The 21,085-nt window shown below is 41.0% G+C and overlaps 1 protein-coding gene across 1 annotated transcript in view; it reads left to right on the forward strand.

The window, feature by feature from the left end:
- The first annotated feature begins 429 nt into the window (after positions 1 to 429).
- The window catches only part of LOC126465638 (organic cation transporter protein-like), a 254,040-nt gene continuing 233,384 nt past the window's right edge, over positions 430 to 21,085 (forward strand). The window contains exon 1 of the mRNA XM_050096322.1: positions 430 to 461. The gene's annotated coding sequence lies outside the window, so the exon portion shown is untranslated. The remainder of the gene's footprint in view (positions 462 to 21,085) is intronic.

Raw genomic sequence — 21,085 nt, forward strand, 5'->3', positions numbered from 1 at the left:
AAAGTGACAAATGAATGCAATTTATTAGAATAGATATTCATTTTTGAGAATGTCCGTTGCCTGCAGTCAGACACATACAGCAAATCCGATGAAAAGTGTGCGTTCTTGGCAAACAGACGAGTTAGCTGAAGTCACGGTATTGTTAAGTACGGGAAGACTCCGAAATGAATGACAACCAAACATATAACTGTTTAATCTGTTCATGTTGCACTATCATTTTAATATGAGTCCTATATTTGAGGTATCGTATGGTAAGGCATGTACAGCGCTGGTTGAAGAAGCTGATTATGATTCCCTCGAATGTGTGTTCGCAGGAGGCGCCGCAGCGACCCATGACGTAACGAAGCGCCAGCGATAAAAAGGACTGCGGCAGCGTACTAGTTGACGATACTTCCGCTGGTGTCGCTGCGAGCGTGCGCCAGTTGCCGACTCAGACGCCGTCCTATCGCCACACGAGGCAGGTAACCGCCAGCTGCGGCAGCGGTCTGTTGGCGCTGCAGTGTACCCGTACTTCCCACTAACGTTGTCACTCCATTTAGCCTGATCCGCGTCCGCAGTGGGTATAGTTAAAATTACGAAACTTTCTACTGTATTTTTCTAGTACGGCAAAGCAGTTGGTAGAAGCAGAACGAAATTGAGCGTACCGATACCTGAAATAAACTGCTGCCGCGGCCAATAATATCCCTCGAGCAACAGGCCTGAACGTAACTTTCGAAATAGTTTCTTCACATTAACGTGTTGGCTATATCTTGCTGCTGAAACTGGGAAAGGAAATTATACAGTTGAGCTATTTCCCAATATACGTTATGACAAGAGTACATTATTATGTTTGACCTGACATACTAGGTCCGATCTCTAAGTGATCTTTCTCGGATCAAAACGTGGTTTGAAGCACATTTTTCTTACCTGAAAACGCGAATGTTTCTATTTCAGCAATCTGCGATACTTGTTTGTTATGGGTCTGTGAGAAGGCTTGTCACGGAGCGTTTTGCAAGCAATGCGAACTGCGCATGGAATCGCGCAACTTCAAACAACCGAGGAATCTTGTTCTAAAAATTTTTATTGCTTGTGTTAAATTCGAGTTAGTTTACATAACTCGACAGACAACAAAACAGAATAGCGTAGTAGAAGGCACTAATAATGAATATACATCCTCCAGGTAGTTCAAAGTGTGTCTTAATGAATACCACAGGAAGAAGCACATACGATACGCATTAAAGAACAAACAATTTCTAAACTATTTTTAGTGCAGGTGATGACCCATGCCTCGTACGTTTTGGGAAAAATGATTTTGAAAAGCATTTGTAGGTAAAAAATATCAATGAAAAAGTTTTTAGACCATGGGTGGATTTGTTTAGGCAACTGTTAGCATATTTTTCTAATTTTTCGTGACACCTTCCCGTGCATTGGGCTTATACGTAGTCATCGGTTGTGTTACTCCATCTTTATGACAAAAGACCGTAATAGACTTATTAGCCCCGTAGCCAATGCTGCCACACTTCGTTTAGTCAAATCGTAACATCAAATGTTTCTGCGTTCACAGTTTGTCACAAGTTGAATTTGAATGTTCGCGAGGTTTTATTTATGCCTGACCCCAAGCACGGAAAGCTACAGGTTACAGTGTTATCAGATTACAGTTATATGGTGAGGGCAATGACCGTCATATTGCGCTGTCCTGAGACCTGAAGCTAACTCTGGGTTTGTTGATACTTTTCGTCGAGAACGGCTTCTCGTGCTCTGCCTGTCAAGAAAATCTTCGCCTCGTGATAAATTCGGCTACCTGTTACATTAAAGTATTTCTCTAGCAATTACTGTTAAAAAACTTAGCTACTGAATCGAAAGCTTTAAAAAGGAAATGAACACTTTTAAAAGCTTATATGCGCAGAAGCAGGTGGTCGTTCTCCTCATGAATATTTACGAAACAGTCCTGCTTGTAATATATAAAGTTTGATAACCGAATATCGTTACACACAGAACTAAACCTTGAATCGCACTTCTCTTCTTGAACAAAACCTGTGAGATATAGGGAGAAGCAGCTAATTCTATCTCGAGAATTGGAAGTTAGGCCCGGCACAGACATTAGGGTGATGGCGCTGAAATGTGGTTGCAAAGTTACGTCTCACTTTCCTACGACCTCAGCTGTTAAAATCTCATCTTCGTTCAGCTGTTCAAGCACAAGACATTAATACAAAATGAACTATGTCTCACGACCGGTTTGTGCCTCCCAACATTTAAATTCAGACTCTACACGTGGTGCACTTACCAGTGGGTTCAAAATAAAGGAAATCCGATTACCTAGAAGTACTGCAGATGTTATAGAAATCTACAGTGTTCGTTTACGGTTTGTACACTGGTAGGTAGCTAGAAATGGAGAAGTCGAATAAGAAAAGGATGGAGCAGATAGCTACTGTATCCTTTTCAGAAGAATAACTTTACTTTCGCTTTAACTGATACAGACAAACCAGGATACATTAAATTTTGATGGACTGTTGGGATGTGAACCCCAGTCTCTCCGAATGCAAGTCCTGGGTGTTGTCACTTCAGCACCCAACTCTGTAGCACCATGGCGACCCAAATTACGTAAATAATGGAGTAACTCACGGACAAACGTGATCGTCGCTTGTCGATGTTACCATACCGTAATTTACCTCTATACTGTGCAAACCACTATGAAGTGCGTGGCAGAGGCTACTATTATACCATATATTTTTCATGTTCCGTTAATGGGTGACACCTATATGGGAACAACGGGTGCTTGTACGTCTGTGTGAGAGTTGCTGTTTATCCAGTTTTACCTTCATGGTCAGTACGGGATAAATACCTAGAGGACAGGGCGACATTGGTAGTTTGTGCAAGGAAAGCAGATTATTGCGAGATGTGCGGCGTATACTACCAGTTTTGTTTTTTGAATAATTTTGTAACTATCCCGCCCGTCAGACCTCTGACCATTCGCGCCCCTTTACAGGCACTCGATGTCGCCGTTTAGTCCTATTTGGTATCGGCACTAACAAAGCAAGTTCCACATTCTGGCTGAGACGGGTCAGTCGGAGCAGACCGACCATCGTGTCATTTTTTGCCAATGTGGTCATGCGGATGCAATATGGAGGGGCAAGGGGAAGTTGGAAACGCTATTTATCACTCAAGTAGCTCTTCAGCTCGCGTCACGAAGCTGAGTATCTCTTTCCAGTCCTACCACCAAGAAAAAAATGTCAGTATAGGGATTCGAATCCGGATCCTCTGTGCAGCAGCCACGCACTGACCATTGAGCTAAAGAAGCGGAATGAAGTTACTTGAACAGTACTTAAATACGGGCCGTACAAGTGCCTTGCATAAACTCTCTTTCAGACAAGTGAAGTTTCTCATTATACTACTAGTCAATCTTAGCTTGTCATTTGCCTAATATGGTCGTTCAATTTCATCTCTCTGTACACTGTTACTACCAGATGTGTGTGTTACGACGCGGACTGTGGTTTAGTAAGATTACAGTCAAACTCAAAGATTCTGTTTCTTGAAATTCACAATCATTTTTCTATAATACGATTTAAAGGAAAACCTTAACATTACCATTATATTTTGCCGAAATCTGGTATTACTAGAAGCTTCCAGGCAGTATTTCTTAACCAGACCAGTGGAGAAAAGTCTGAGATTTCAACTAACACTATCCGTTATCTCAAAATTTAAAATGAACAATAGAGGTTCTGTTACATCAGATACTTCAGTATTAGATAACTGTATAACGTGATGCTTCTTGCCTGTCAAATATTCGATCCAGCAGCAAATCTGGTTCGTTATTGCGAAGGTAAGAACGTTTATTGCAAGACGTCCATCCAGTACACGCTCAATGACATTTTGAATACCAAGAAATACAATATCAACCAGAAAAGACTTAAATGTCACATGGTCGTTGTTTGCGGAAGCTATTCTGTTTGTTTTCCAGGTAGGCAACGATAGGAAGTTATAGCAGCTTCTCCTAAATAAGTAGAAATGTTATAGAACCGCATTATTAGTCACGGACATGCCGTAATTGAGATGAGATACTGACGAAAGTCGTTGCCCACTCTTTCCTTGCAGAAATTTTGTACTAAAATTTTTGGGTTTGCAAGAATTTAAGACATTGGTGCAACACTCCGTCCTTTCGAGGAGTTAAAACAGTCGCGTAATGGTGAAGCACAATGGTTCAGTCTCCTTATACCTAGCATCAAATACCGTGTATGCAAGTAGAAAAGTGTGTTTTCCGTGAAGAAGATGCATAATCGGAGATTTTTCGTGTTGCTAGATTTCCTAACACGGTCTTTGTTGACAGATTAAGGTGGTTATTCATTTAGGGCCTTCGTGGAGAGTAGTTTTTGTTTTCTTAGATATTTTTCACGTGTTGCTAGGTTTTGTAAGAACGGCGTACTATCGTCCAATCGTGAGAAGGGGTCACAATTGCAGATTACTTACGTTCCTTGTTATAAACAAGCATTTGCGTTATAAATAAAGACTGGAAACGTTTTAGAAAACTCTATCGTGCTTCACTTGTGCATATGTGCTCTTGAAAAAACTTGGTTTTATCCATGATTAAAATCAAAGTTGCACCGCAGCTGCAGAAATGAGGTTATTAAAAAGCGGCGTCAGTTAACACTATTTATTGCCAGGACGGCCTTCGACTAGTGACACGTTAGGTGTCAGGAAGTCATACCTTCAATAACTGTCTTCAGAATTAGTGTATCGTGTGGTTATAATTGAAGTGCAACTACTCACAGAAGTGCGGTGTAGTATGCAATTATCGTATGACAGCGAAACTTGGTAGATTTTCAAATGTATTAATGCGGAACCTATTTACGCTGGAAAAGATTAGTTCCTGTTTTGACCACTAGGTGCATATCTAGCGCTGTGGAAGTAAGAATTAACAGAAATGTTTCCACATGTAGTGTACTAGGAACGGGATGTGGGTAACGAGGTCAAACAAGCGAGAAAGGCATAATTTTGATTTAATTATTAGCCACCACTTAATTTATTCAGCATGAGCACAGGAGACGTCGCCGAAATGCTTCACAGCGCCAGATTTGCACTGTGTGGCTAAAACTGGAACAATTTTTTTTTTTCAGCTTAAACCGGTTCCACATTAGCAAATATGTCGACTTTCGCTGCCATACTGGGCATCTGAGTAGTTGCACTTTAATTGTAATCACTTAGTACCTCTAACTTTGCTTTAGGCGCGAGGCATAAATCTACAGTAAACACAATTAAATATTTTTTTGTCCGATGCATGAAAGGTGCTCAGTGTACAGTACTCGTAATATGTCCAAAACAGTGCATGTTACTAGTAATCACAGGTGCTAGCATACAGTATTATTATTGTTCTAATCTGAGTTATCACTTTGACGATCAGTTACTTTGATTTCTGGAGATTTGGTGGTGAAGGTAATGGTAATGACAAGAAGAAACTTTCTAATCGATTTCGATTTCAACTGCTTGCTGCACAATTACTGTATAGTTCCTGACATTCGAGTAAATTAGGACAGGTGTTATGAATGAGGGAAACACAGTGCCGAAAACTAAATAAATCCAGATGTAATCTAAGTTATTTTAAACTAAAAATGTAGCAACAAAGTAAGAGCTTATTAAGCATCGGACCGGATATGACTGGAATCTGGCCTTTCTAAGAGAGAACTCCATACTTTATTCTTAACGGAATGAAATCGACAAATGTAAAAGGAAATTCTGGAGTAACCCAACGAAATTTTGTAAATCATAACCGTTAACAATATGTATGAATGGTGTAGTGCATAACGTCAAAATCTTAGAGGCTTCCAGCAGACGATGCTGTTGCCTATAGCGAGGCTTCAAAACCAAAAGGCAGAAGGACGTGCGGACTTGCAGTTCACCTTGAACAATAAATAAATGTAACGTACTGACCAAGTAGGCGAAGAGGTCCACTACTGTTAGATTACGCTATTGGCAACAAATCACTGAGGCTAATATCTGCCCTAAAGTACCCAGGAGCAACCTTCTGGACCGACCTGAAGTGAAATGACCGCATAAAATAAACAGTAGGAAAATCAGATGCCGCTCTGAGATTCTTTGAAAGAAGCTTAAGGAAATGTAACTTATTTACGAAAGAGGTGGCTTACGAAACACTTAGCCGACCGATTCTTGAGTGTTGTTAATCAGTCTGAGATCTTCAACAGAAAATATAGAGAAGGCTCAACGAAAAGTACCACGTTTAGTCTCAGGATCGTATAACTGGCGCGAGTGTGTTATGGAGATTCTCAAAACTCCAGTAGCTGACGGTACAAAAGAGTCGTCGTGATTCATGGAGACATTTACTGCTGAAAATCGTAGAACGTAGATTTCGGGAAGAGTCGGAAAACATTACTTCCTCCGACATGCCTCACTAAGTGGACACGATGTGATAGACAGTGCACGTTGAAGTTATCGATAGTCGCTCTTCCCACGGAGCGTTCGTGAATAGAGCAGGGAACATGCGGAATTATAGCGGTACCAGAAGTGCCTTCCACAACACACCTTAAGCTGGCGAAATATAGATACAGATGTAGGAATTAGTTTAAATACTGAGACTGCTAACAAGGAAGGTACACGACAGTCGGATTAATTTTTTTTCTTATATCTATGGTATCCGAAATTCAGAACTCAAATATCAGCCAGCAAATGCAGTTCGATGTAACTCAAAAATTCTGGAGGTAATAGACTTCAAAGTTTTCCGACTACATTTAATACGCTAAAGACAGATCGTTTCATTAGAACAAACCATTTGGCTCTATCGTAGAGCATTTGCTTGACCCTTGGGGCATGGGTTAGAGTCCTAGCAGAATCAATTTTTTAAACAGGTGCCCGGTCTGCGAGTATTTCCATGTAGCGTAAAATACATAAAGATGAAAAAAGTTATATTTTTAAAATCTAAACACTATTAACAATCTTTTATAAAATAACTGAAACTAACAATTTGTTTGCGATTAAACCAGGGTTTTCGTGTGAAATATGTAATTAGAAATAAGAAGTACCTTTCTGATAGAAATGTCAGTCTTAATTAGCATAAATCTGATAAAATTTACATTTGAATGACGCAGATATTCGAACCGAACGAAAATATGATTTAGGCTCGATCCAGCGATTTCTAGCCTGAAGTGCTACCGATTGTTTTTCAATTTTCATATATCGTACGCTTCACAGAAATGCTTTTAGAATATGCAACTTGGTTTAAAAATTTCTTTCTGCTAGGAATTGAACCTACGCCCCCACGAGTCAGGTAAACACTCTGCCACTCCCTCTCACGGCCCGCTTCCCCTACCTCAGCAAGCGAGCACTGTATCACACACACACACACACACACACACACACACACGCAGCTTGTCGAGAACTTACTTTATTTCAGCGTATTACAAAAAAGTCTATTTCCTCGAGAATCTTTGAGAGTTGCGTCGAACGGGATGGGTTTTTGAGTTCTGAACTTCACAGACCACAAATACAAAAATTAAAAAATACAGTTGCCAGTGGTCTCTTGGGAAAATCAGTGACTCACCAACGAACACCGTGTTGTTAAACTTCCGATCCCGTAGGTGTCCCGCACCGAATGTACTATCTATAAATGGCTACGTGCCATAATACTAGCGTAAATCTCAAAATCCCCGGTTAATGCTCTGCAGTGTCTTAGAGTGCCGTCTAAAGGTGTTTGCTGTCAGTGCTTCGTTCCTCTAGCTCGAGCGTTAAGTTGAGCCGCCTACTTCGTTTTTGAACAGGGGTGGGTTTCAACTCTGCAGAGATTTCGAGCGTGACAAAACAGAACTGAATAGCCTACCAGTAGCAAACACCTCAATGTCCGATCTTGCTGCGAACACTGTGTGTAATGTTTTTACTTGCTTTTCTTATGAAACGACTAATTTTCATCAGGCGGCTAATAAGCAGCGCAATATCTTATTTATTGGGTGCAACGTTGCTAGCGAAGACACGTCATGTCTTCCTTTTGATGACCGGGTTTACACGCATGAAATTTCAGTGTCAAATACTTACACATGTCGGGGTTTGATTATTGATTGTGATTTGCTTATATCACTTTACAAGCACTTGAAAATGGCTTATACTGCGAAATCTATCGGGAAATAAACTGAACATCGTATCCATTGCAGTCGCCTCGAAAAAAATGTCATTTCAGCAATGTATAAACGTCGTTTTTAAAGAACGAATAATCATCTCCTCTAAGACATTTTGCAGGTTGATTATATGGCAAACCCACTACTTTCATATCATGTTTCACCTAAGTATAATAAACAATTTAATGCACAAGAAACATGGAATACTATAAATATGACGAACGATGGTTTTGGTTAAGTATTTGAAATTGACCGATGCGATAAATTAAAGGGCACAAAATCAATCTTTTACGTAGTTACTGAGAGCTGAAGTATGCTTCTATTGGCCACACAATTGATTCTTAGGTTTCGACTAACGACTGAACATCTTCTGCGTTAAAGTTTTTTCTTCTGGCGTACAAATATGCTGACAGGCGACACTACTGTAAGGTTGACAGGCTAATTCTGTCAAACACCATGTTCTCTGTTACGTTGAGGGACACTGATGGACCAGATAGCAAGGGACTGCACGGAACATTCAACTTCAATCGCCGATATGTTAGGATAGCTGGCAGAACGGCGAAGACGATGACTGTCAGGGCGTCATTTGGTTGGGTGTTATTTGTTATTGTTAAGTGCCAATGGTCTTCTGGACGAATGCAGATATTCCTGCGTCTACAACCGCCCTCTGTGATAGCTTTGCGTCACCGCAATCCTCATTTAGATTCCGTCGTGATGGTCGACCACACAAGGCAAATTACAATACTGCGTCCTCTTTGCTTCCTCCACAACGTATGTTGTGATGAAAGTATGGCGCTTCTACTCCTTAGATCTCGAAGACATTAAGCAGGCAGCCCAGTACGAGAGAGGATTTTATGGACTAACTTTCTGTAGGCTGCTACCACTTCAGATCGTAATTTATTATTTTAATGAGATACTTCAAATTACAGCATTCTATTTGAGAAAGAAGACGTTCTCGACAAATTACAGCGATGAGGTTTTCTCGGGTTACTGACGGACTGTCTTACAGCAAAGAACCCTTGTCGAAACATTTCAGATTTTACTCAACTGATTACCTGAGAAAATTCCATATATACAGAAGTTGATTCTGTCACTATTCACTGTAAGTTCTATAGACTTTATGATAATTTCATACTAGTCCAATTTCGCTAGCTGTATAGTGTAACTTTGCTTTGAATAAACTAACATTTGAACCTAGAAGCGAGAAATTGACGCCATAGTCACTAACACATTGATGCTCAAAGAAAATCAGAGATGAGATGAACTTATACACTCTAAGAAAAAAAGGAATAATCCGAATGGGACGGAAATAGATATATATGAAGTAAATGTACACACAAACAAGACTACTTTCAGAAAAATTGAATGATTTCTTCAAGAGAGTGAGTTTCACAAATTGAGCAAATCAGTAAGGCCTTGGTGCACCTGAGGCCCTTAGGCAAGCAGTTACTCGGCTTGGCATTGATTGATAGTTTTTGCATGTCCTCCTGAGGTATATCGTTCCATATTTTGTACAGCTGGAGCATTAGATACTCGAAATCCTGTGTTGGAGGATCTTATCCACAATGCTACAAACGTTCTCAATTGAGGAGTGATCCAGTGATTTTGCTGCCAAAAGTAGGATTTAGCAAGCATGACAGGCAGTAGAAACTCATGCCATGTGCGGTTGGGCATTATCTTGCTGAAATGTTAGCCCAGAATGGCTTGCCATGAAGGGAAGCAAAACGGCGCGTAGAGTATTGTTAACGTACCGCTGCTCTGTAAGGGTGCAGGCGATAACAGAAGAGGTCCTGCTTTGAAACGAAGTGGCACTACAGACCACCGCTCCTGGCTGTCGGGCCGTATGGTGGGTGACAGCTGGTATCCTACCGCTGTCCAGGGCGTCTCCTGGCACGTTTTCAGCCTGGAGTCTCAGTGCCTGGAGCTAAGTTCTCTTCAGTGATGGGCCTCGCTTCGAAATGGGCCCCAATGGCCAGCGAAGAGGCGTCATCCACGGTACACTTACAGCACAGCGGTACATCGACGGTGTTCTACGCCCTCTTTTGTTGCCCTTCATCACAGGCCATCCTAGGCTTACGCTGTAGCAAGATAATGCTCGCCCGCACACGGCGAGAGTTTCTGATTGCCTCAGTGCTTGCAAAACCCTAACTTAGCCAGGAAGATCGCCGGATCTCTCCCCCATTAAAATTTGGAGTATTACGGGCAGGGCTCTACAACTACCTCGTGATTTTTGACGATCTAATGCGACGATTGGACAGATTTTGGTCGAATATTCCTCAGGACACCCAACGACTCTGTCAATCAGCGCTAAGCAGAATAATTGCTTGCGTAAGGGCCAAAAGAGGACCAGCGTGTTATTAACTTGCTCAATTTGTGAAGCTCTTTCTGTTGAGGAAATTATGCAGTTCTTCTGGAAATTTTAATCTATTGTTTGTATATATACTTCACATCTATCTATTTTTGTCTCATTCAGATAATCCCTTTGTGGCGCGTCGTTTTATTCTTTTATTTTTAGTTTTTGTCATAGAATGTATTTCAAACCATACTTTCTTTTTCTTTTGCTGGTTCTTCCGTTTAGCATACTGAGCTCCATTGCGTGAACATGACAATTAATAGCACTTCTGTGTCGTTCTCACCTTAAACTCATTTCATTCCTATAAGGCGTCAGCTCTCTTAGTATCAACGGATCCGGGAAAGCACTCTTATAAATGCTGTCTTCACATTTAAGGCAAGACTTCTGTGATTAATTTTATTTGCTTTCACATTACCACTGTTAAGTGCAATGAGACTCCTTCGATCGTTGGGACTAGAGCATCAACGGACTTATTTTATGACACCGATGGCAAAATAACGTTAAACGTGAACAAGAAATAAGAAGTTACAAAAACACGTGTCCAAACACGAGAAGAATGGACACCGTGAACGAGTTTTGACTCAGTCAAGAGGACTGATTGTAGTGTAAGAAACAATTGCGACATAATTCCGCAGGATCAATAATGATCATACACAATTTGAAATAAACCACCACCTTTCGATATCGAAAGACAGAAATATCTGAGGGGTTTGAGTAAACGCCCGAATATTTAATGAATAGAACAGCTACAACCCAGCGAGGTAGCACAGTGGTTAGCACACTGGACTCGCTATCGGGAGGACACGGTTCAAACCCGCGTCCGGCCATCCAGATTTAAGTTTTCCGTGGCTTTCCTAAATCGCTTAAGCAAATATCGGGATAGTTCCTTAGAACGGACACTGCCGCTTTCCTTGCCCTTCCTTCCCTAATCCGAGCTTGTTCTCCGTCTCTAATGACTCACGGGACGTTAAACACTAATATTCTCCTCCTCAAAACAGCTACAGACATCTGATTACTTTGCAAAAGAATTAATGTCTTAGATATCTGACGTTAAGCATGTAAGCGAGAAAAAGTCCACTGAATATTTGGAATTCTGGTCAAAGATAGTTGGAAGTCGCTAATTGCTGTCGTTATCGAAAACTGGATCTGCACAGTCTGCGTGACTTACGCTCTTTGTTAAGCAAAAGCTACTTTCTCATGCATCTCAATGTTTACGATTTCATATCTGCTGGACTGTATATCGTAAAGTAGTATAATTTTGCAGGTAGAATTAGAGGTACATGTGGACACTGTCTGCAAAATGAGTTGAGAATAGGAGAGATTTACAGCATTAACAGTGGAAACTGTAGTAAGCTATAAACCTGAGCTCCAGGTTGAGCTGCTTCCGGTACTGGTCGCTGAACACAACTCGCAGCGGAAATATTCTTAACGGTAGCTGAGATGTTGTTTTGCACACATTTAACAGCTCAGGCAGCAGAAGGCGGAAACTTGCACAAAATTATTTCGTGGACATGAATCTCGAGTATCGTGCAGCTGTAGACCGAAAAACCACACAATCCTCTCAACACCGCCATGATTCTGTATTTCAATACAACGCTCCATAATTTCACTGCCAGAGTGACTTTCCTGCACTGCGCAGCTTTTATCGTAATTTGTGTGCTGGGCTATCATATCGGAGACTAGAAACACGGATGTGCTGCTGACAATATAAAGAGCGCGGCAGGCACTTTCTCAAACAAATGAAACCTCCAAAGAAGTGATACCTAACCTTAGGGAAGGCAATGACCACCTCAGAAAAATTGGTGACATTTTAACCTCAGACGTAAATAACTTACAACTAGTACAAGAAGTACCGTGTGAATACGATCGCAAATCCATAATGAAAAGGGGAAAAGCCAATCCGAAAAGGTTTTATTATGAACTATTTGTTTAGCTGTAAATGTCTTTGGTTGAGGTTTCTTATTAGCTTTCGAGACTGAGAAGCAACAATCTGTACAAAAGCAGTTAGTATCATTGTTTTATGAAAACGTGCGTTTTCTGTGAGGTAAACAACACTGTGTAATTCGCATGAGGTATGCGTGAGACTGTGTGAAAATGCGTAAAAAGTCAATTCGTCCTGACTGGATTATTTTTTTTCTTTAATTATTCTCAATAGTCTCGTAAAATCTCCAGCAGTCACCACTCTAGTAACACCCTGCTTTTAAACGATGTGATAATCTCTGTAGAAATATCTTTGACGTTTAAGTAGACTTACGTTCCCTCTGTGAGACTCAAAATCCTTGTCTTGTTCCATATGCGCATCGAGGAAAAAAGGAGGGCGAACATACCGGTACCACTTTGTTCCATACACTCAAGAATCCGATAATCCACGTGCCGGACACGGTAAAGGCAGCAAGTCGAAGAGAGTATTGACTTCGTCGTTTTTAATTATTGTTGTTGTGGTCTTCAGTCCTGAGACTGGTTTGATGCAGCTCTCCATGCTAATCTATCCTGTGCAAGCTCCTTCATCTCCCAGTACCTACTGCAACCTACATCCTTCTGAATCTGCTTAGTTTATTCATATCTTGGTCTCCCTCCGATTTTTACCCTCCATGCTGCCCTCCAATGCTAAATTTGTGATCCCTTGATGCCTCAGGACATGTCCTACCAACCGATCCCTTCTTCTAGTCAAGTTGTGCCACAAACTTCTCTTCTCCCCAATCCTATTCAATACCACCTCATTAGTTACGTGATCTACCCACCTAATCTTCAACATTCTTCTGTAGCACCACATTTCGAAAGCTTCTATTCTCTTCTTGTCCAAACTATTTATTGTCCATGTTTCACTTCCATCCATGGCTACACTTCATACAAATACTTTCAGAAACGACTTCCTGATAAATCTATACTCGATGTTAACAAATTTCTCTTCTTCAGAAACGCTTTCCTTGCCATTGCCAGTCTACATTTTATATCCTCTCTACTTCGACCATCATCAGTTATTTTGCTCCCCAAATAGCAAAACTCCTTTACTACTTTAAGTGTCTCATTTCCTAATCTAATACCCTCAGCATCACCCGACTTAATTAGACTACATTCCATTATCCTTGTTTTGCTTTTGTTCATATTCATCTTATATCCTCCTCTCAAGACACTGTCCATTCCGTTCAACTGCTCTTCCAAGTCCTTTGCTGTCTCTGACAGAATTACAATGTCATCTGCAAACCTCAAAGTTTTTATTTCTTCTCCATGGATTTTAATACCTACTCCAAACTTTTCTTTTGTTTCCTTTACTGCTTGCTCAATATACAGATTGAATAACATCGGGGAGAGGCTACAACCCTGTCTCACTCCCTTCCCAACCACTGCTTCCCTTTCATGCCCCTCGACTCTTATAACTGCCATCTGGTTTCTGTACAAATTGTAAATAGCCTTTCGCTACCTGTATTTTACCCCTGCCAGCTTCAGAATTTGAAAGAGAGTATTCCAGTCAACATTGTCAAAAGCTTTCTCTAAGTCTACAAATGCTAGGAACGTAGGTTTGCCTTTCCTCAATCTTTCTTCTAAGATAAGTCGTAAGGTCAGTATTGCCTCACGTGTTCCAACATTTCTACGGAATCCAAACTAATTTTCCCCGAGGTCGGCTTCTACCAGTTTTTCCACTCGTCTGTAAATAATTCGCGTTAGTATTTTGCAGCTGTGACTTATTAAACTGATAGTTCGGTAATTTTCACATCTGTCAACACCTGCTTTCTTTGGGATTGGAATTATTATATTCTTCTTGAAGTCAGAGGGTATTTCGCCTGTCTCGTACATCTTGCTTACCAGAAGGTAGAGTTTTGTCAGGACTGGCTCTCCCAAGGCCGTCAGTAGTTCTAATGGAATGTTGTCTACTCCCGGGGCCTTGTTTCGACTCAGGTCTTTCAGTGCTCTGTCAAACTCTTCACGCAGTATTGTATCTCCCATTTCATCTTCATCTACATCCTCTTCCATTTCCACAATATTGTCCTCAAGTACATCGCCCTTGTATAGACCCTCTATATACTCCTTCCACCTTTCTGCTTTCCCCTCTTTGCTTAGAACTGGGTTTCCATCTGAGCTCCTGATATTCATACAAGTGGCTCTCTTTTCTCAAAAGGTCTCTTTAATTTTCCTGTAGGCAGTATCTACCTTACCCCTAGTGAGATAAGCCTCTACATCCTTACATTTGTCCGCTAGCCATCCCTGCTTAGACATTTTGCACTTCCTGTCGATCTCATTTTTGAGACGTTTGTATTCCTTTTTGCCTGCTTCACTTACTGAATGTTTGTATTTTCACCTTTCATCAATTAAATTCAGTATCTCTTCGGTTACCCAAGGATTTCTACTAGCCCTCATCTTTTTACCTACTTGATCCTCTGCTGCCTTCGTTACTTCATCCCTCAAAGCTACCCATTCTTCTTCTACTGTATTTCTTTCCCCCATTCCTGTCAATTGTTCCCTTATGCTCTCCCTGAAACTCTGTACAACCTCTGGTACTTTCAGTTTATCTAGGTCCCATCTCCTTAAATTCCCACCTTTTTGCAATTTCTTCAGTTTTAGTCTACAGTTCATAACCAATAGATTGTGGTCAGAGTCCACATCTGCCCCTGGAAATGTGCTACAATTTAAAACCTGATTCCTAAGTATCTGTCTTACCATTATATAATCTATCAGATACCTTTTAGTTTTTAATTAGGAAATGTAATTTTCTTAATGGATGACAAAAGTCAACAACAAACTCTACATATTTGTAGTAAGTGTGATCTGAGAGATGCAAGAATCTTCGAAAACAAAACGTGTGTGGACATAACACGGGTAGCACTGGTCTGCAATTACAACTAGCATTTCTTGTTTACGTTACTTCCTGTCTCATTGAAAGTCGGAAGTATACCGTCATTAATATGCACGAGTCTTTCTACATGGCATTGCACTAAGCACACTGTCTCACATCTGAGATGGAAATCCAAGCATCAGCAAGTCAGTCTGAAGATACTTGTTTGATGGATTGCCTGCACAGCTTTTGTTACGATCGTGGCCACGTAACGCATGCATAATGGGCCGTGTGCAGTAATCGAGGCAATGTGAAAATAAAGATGCGTATGGGAAGCTCGATAAGTGGTACCATAACACAAAACAAACATCAAACAAAAACTTTTATTTGCCTCCTAAGTAGTTCACATTGCCCAAAACATATTTTCGATGACATTCAAAAAGTAAGCGAGAGCTAATGTTAGCAATGGCCGAAGAATACTGCGCTTCGAATGCACGTTGAAATTTAATGTACCCAGGCCACTGCAGTAGGGAACAAACTGTCAGTTGGTGACCAGCCAATACACTGCACCTACAGTCACATGTACGTGAAACGTTGGTTTGTAGATTAGTATTTTAGTGTAGAATAGTTCGGCAACCAGCGATTTTGTAACTGACCACTCATATGACTTAGCTGCATTCTGGTAGTCAGACTGCCGGCCGGAGTGGCCGTGCGGTTATAGGCGCTACAGTCTGGAACCGCGTGACCGCTACGGCCGCAGGTTCGAATCCTGCCTCGGGCATGGATGTGTGTGATGTCCTTGGGTTACTTAGGTTTAAGTAGTTCTAAGTTCTATGGGACTGATGACCACAGTAGTTAAGTCCCATAGTGCTCAGAGCCATTTTTTGGTAGTCAGACTTGACTCTTCTTACCTCGGCCTCAGAAATGTGCGCGAAAATTGCACGAATCGAAGGAATCGGATTTTCATTTTAATGTTGAAAATCAAACTTCCAATTATATACATCTGCCACTTCATTTTCCATTTCGTAGTTCATTTTTCAAACAAATTCATTACCTCATCTTGAAACTGATAGTTTTTTTTTTTTATTCCAGTCCGTTTTTACTTTCACCTCTCCATGAGCTCTCACTTATAACTTATCATCCTGTACTCAAACGAAGAACTAAGTTTCACAAGGTATCGCATCTGGCAATTCTGGCGCCAAAAACAAGGAATTAATACAAAAAATTACTTTAGCATTAAGTATCGTTATTCACAGATTCTCAATGCGATCTTATTTTTGATGTGAAACAATTTTCAAATTATTGTTCTAAAATAAACATTTATGGTTAAGTTCCCAAGGAATGTAATTTGACTGCCTTTGAAATTTTAATGTCTTACCTATCATTCCGAATTTCAGTAAAGTAATTGCTAGAGTTCTAATTAAATTTTTGGTTTTACGATAGATTATTTCATTCAAATTGATTAACAAATAACGGAAACAGTAATTTTTGTCACTTCAGAACATTATTTCATTTATGAAAGAAGTGTCTATTTAACTTCACACACAAAGTATATAGGGTCAGCATAAGCTCATTCTCTGACCGCAAAAAGTTATTTCGAAGGAACAATTATTGTAGATACAGCTATGCGGTTCGTTCCAAATGGTAGCTTACCTCAATTTTTTTTTTTTTTAGGGATACGAGTTCCAAATGTGCCTGTAGAACGTCCAGGAGATACTAAATTTCTCTGCACAGAACGTTTTATCCTTAACGTAACCCAACAAAAGAAGTAAACAGTTGTTACATGACATCGACTTGATAGCCGTATTGGACCGTCTCTACCGACTCATCTGTTCCGAAAGATGTCAGACAAGGACTAGCGAACAAATAAACGCCCCTGAGACTATGCATCATCTTGCTGAAACGCTATCCATGATTGAAATTCCTATAACTTATGCGCAACGTTAAGATATAGAAGTGTACCCATAAAAACATGGAATAAAGCTACCTTTTGTAGGAAACTGCATAGACGTACGTAAGTAGCTACGATCTGCAACAAATCGCAAAGCTGTATTTAGCAAATTTTCTTAGAAACAGTTTTTTTTGTGATCTGGAAAAGACTTAATGTTCGCCCTATATATACAAAATTGTGTTACTGTCCTGCACATATCGTCAGAACATACACCATTTTGTGACTTGCACGATATTCCACGTCTCGACGGCTTTTAATCCACTACACTTACCGACATTAAAAGCTCCAAGTCAATCCCTTATGTAATGACGGTTTGCATGAAAGATGAACCACCGCAACCCGTTTCAGTGAAATGTTTCCGTGTTTTGTTCTACATTCCACAAATTGGGAACAGATCTTCCATTCACTCAAGCTTTGTAATCACGTTGACACTGTCCTGCTCAATGCCTAATTCGCTTTCTATGGTTTGCGAAAACATTCGCTAACTTTGGTTTGGCACTCGCTGAGTCTTTTCCGCTGTTGTATTTGTTGACGCTGATCCGTATGTGATCTGTCATCAATACATCTCACACAAACTACGTCTGAGGAGAGACCTTTATGATACTTAGTGCAAATACCTTGAACAGATACAGTGACGTCAAACATTAATACTGCAGTGCAGTCTAACTCTTCAAAAGCGCAGAACACTATCAATATCAGTTTGAACCAGTAGAATACTAGTTTGGAACGTATATCACAGTTTCCTTACATACCTTCACGAATGGTCGGGATGGTTTTTCGACTTCCTCCACAATATCCAACATAAAACCCACACCTCCATCGTTGCCTTCCAGACTCGTACCACCCTTAAATATCTGTTGAGCCTTTAACTCCAAGATGAAAGAAAAGAAACTGTAACATTCTCCGCCACGAACACCGCGACCATCAGAAACGCTTGAAATCCATTACTGGATAAAAACATTTCATACATTCTTTCCATGATTTATGGTCTTCAGCAGTATGTACCTACGTCACTCCTGCGTATTTTCTAAGCTTCCATTACGTCGCTCACGCGGTTCTTTCTGATGCCAAAGGACTTCATTTGTTCGTCTAAAGGCCGCATGTTCCACTAACTGCCGTTTCATTTTAATTAGTCTCACCATAACGTTTTTCCCTGACCACACGTAAGAACCACCAGCCCTAACAGTACTTTTCCCGCAAACTGCGGATTTCGGTGTCACTGTTTACACAGGCGACCGGCCGGTTGTGTCGTATCTTCTGAGACCGCGCTTTTCAAAGTCGTGCGATTAACAGCGCCCCAGCTTGCTCCATCCGCTTCCATTGTTGGCCCGATACCGACAGTTGAGTTACGGTTATCGTTAATCCGAGCCTATCTGGTTGGTGACCCAGATGTTATCGCAGGCGATGAATCGATCGAACGCTCCGTGACTCCGCATGACGTGTCAACCGTGACAATGGATTATGCCAGCGCACAGTCTTCCGTCAAGACGCGGTAGGCTCCTGCTCTTACCAAACAGGTGCCGACAGTCTTGGGATTTCCAGTCACCGTTATCGTATTGAAGGCAGCTGACGTTCGTTTATATCGATCTTCCAAATCTCTTTCAAAGTTATGCATACAGTTCTCTCCACATTATCATATTAGCCATGATTTGTTGCTCAAAGTGCAACCAAGATATCGCAAAACTTACCCGTAACAGCCTGGTAAGTTTTGTTTGTATTATCCACTTTATTTCAATTCGTAACTTAATGATATTCGTGTCAAGTCTTCTATTATAACCTAATTAATATGCATTGTTTTTGTAGGAGTAATTTCATAATCTCATCTTCAGGTGAACACAAAATATATAGTAGCTAATTAAATTGCTTTCTAGATATGGGTATGCCGGCCGGTGTGGCCGAGCGGTTCTAGGCCCTTCAGTCTGGAACGGTGCGACCGCAACGGTCGCAGGTTCGAACCCTGTTTCGGGCATGGATGTGTGTGATGTCCTTAGGTTAGTTAGGTTTAAGTAGATCTAAGTACTAGGGGACTGATCACCTCCGATGTTAAGTCCCATAGTGCTCAGAGGCATTTGAACCATTTTTTAGATATGGGTATGTTCCTCCAAGCGCTTACCGAATATACAATAAAAGTTATTTTGAAATCTCTCCTGAATATGTATTCATGTTACGAATGAACACACACATAATAGAAATAAAAAATTAATAAATACATATATTGTTAATTGAAAATTTAGAAACTGCGCCAGGCTGACACGAATTCGGATGTCAACCTTTCGACGCCGGCCGGAGCTTGACTCACGAGGAGGATTGAATAGCGGAGCTGACATCGCGTTGTCAGCGAAGTATAGGGACACGATACAGTCTCGCTTTGGCATTTATTCAACACAGTACAATCTGCAAAAGGAAACAGTCATTACAGAAATACGTATCGTATAGAGGGTGTTCCAAAAGTATTGTACATATGGGGTCAAAGATACACAGGCGGCAGTGGATTCTAGATATAGAATTTTGAATGACCTCAGGCGCAGATCAAAGAGGCTTTAGAGGGGAGGGGTTTTGTTGTTCAGCGATCATGAATCTGCAAAATATTTTAGTAGAGCGCTTATATTTTTACGTATTGTGACATTACTGTCATACATCACAAAACAATATCGATTCATTTTTAACACCATTTAGGGATAAATTTATCCAGAGTGTACTGAGCCCATTCGACTGTGTACTTGGAAGCTTTGCCCCCATTTTTTTTTCACTAGAAAGGTGTTTCCTCCCGCCCGCTGTCTCTCGGGCGCCGTTTGGTGTTGATGGGCGCGTGGGTTACTGATTTTGGAAAATGTTAAGTATCGCAACTGCGGTAGCGTGATTAATGTTCGGAGCAGTTCGTTACGTGGTCACTTTGCCACGCAAATTGTGTTTCTTAAATGGGTTACGCACAGATGAGACAATGGTCATGGGATAGCGATATGCACATATACAGATGACGTTAGGTATCGAGTACGCAAGGTATAAAAAGGCAGTGCACTAGCGGAGCTATCAACTGATATCAGGTGCTTTGTATGAAAGAGTGTCCAATGTGATTATGGCCGTACGACGGGAATTATCAGACTTTGAAAGCGGAATGGTAGTTGGAGCTAGACGGCTGGGACATTCTAGTTCGGATATCGTTAGAGAATTCAATAGTCCGAGATCCACAGTGTACAGAGAGTGCTGAGAATACCAAATTGCAGGCATTACCTATCACCGTGGACAGTGCAGTGGCCTTCACTTAACGAATTGTCTGTGCTAACAGTCAAGAAACACCAAGTGAAATAACCGCAGAGATCAATGTTAAGTAGTGTGTAAGCTTAGGGACTGATGACCTTAGCAGTTAAGTCCCTTAAGATTTCACACACATTTGAACATTTTTGTATCTTTTAAGACAATGCGGCGAAATTGGGCATTAATGGGCTATGGCAGCAGACGTCTGACCAGAGTGCCTTTACTATCAGCACGACATCACCTGCAGCACCTCTTCTGGGTTGGCGACCATGTCGGTTGCATCCTAGACGACTGGAAAACCGTGGCCTGATCAGATGCCCCGTTCTTAATTGCTAAGATCTAATGGTAAGACTCAAATGTGTCCCAGACCCCACGGAGCCATGGGCCCAAATTGTCAACAATGCAGTCTGCAAACTGGTGGCGTCTGCATAATGGTGTGGACTATGTTTACATGGAATGGTCAGATCATTGACTGAAAATGATTACATTCGGCTACTCGGATACAACCTGCAGCCATTCATGGACATAATGTTCCCAAGTAACAATGGAATGTTTATGTATGACAATGCTTCCTGCCATCAGGCCACAATTGTTAGTGGCCGGTTTGAAGAACATTCTGGACGATTGGAGAGATTGGTTTGACCATTCAGATCGTCTGACAT

This window comes from Schistocerca serialis, chromosome 1 (assembly GCF_023864345.2).
Source record: "Schistocerca serialis cubense isolate TAMUIC-IGC-003099 chromosome 1, iqSchSeri2.2, whole genome shotgun sequence".
Classification (NCBI taxonomy): Eukaryota; Metazoa; Arthropoda; class Insecta; order Orthoptera; family Acrididae; genus Schistocerca; species Schistocerca serialis.